Raw genomic sequence first — 231 nt, forward strand, 5'->3', positions numbered from 1 at the left:
ATTCTTACTCAGAATAAAAATATAATCTTATACTGATTTACCAAACAGTAGACTAATATACTGATATGATTCCTAAAAGTCTGTAATTTATCTTCATTAACAATTTTACGTTTAATGCAATTTTTTTAAACGTAATTTTCTTTTACTTTCCAACTTAAACATATTATTATGTTATTTATTATTTACCCTTCGAAATTTTCATACAAGATAGATGCATAAAAAAGTAATAGT

At 21.6% G+C, this 231-nt stretch overlaps 1 protein-coding gene across 1 annotated transcript in view; it reads right to left on the reverse strand.

Moving 5' to 3' along the window:
• The window catches only part of LOC108570876 (uncharacterized protein CG10915), a 5,714-nt gene that overhangs the window by 2,338 nt on the left and 3,145 nt on the right, over nucleotides 1–231 (reverse strand). The gene's annotated exons all lie outside the window — the stretch shown is intronic.

The sequence above is a fragment of the Habropoda laboriosa genome, unplaced genomic scaffold (assembly GCF_001263275.1).
Source record: "Habropoda laboriosa isolate 0110345459 unplaced genomic scaffold, ASM126327v1 scaffold90, whole genome shotgun sequence".
Taxonomy (NCBI): Eukaryota; Metazoa; Arthropoda; class Insecta; order Hymenoptera; family Apidae; genus Habropoda; species Habropoda laboriosa.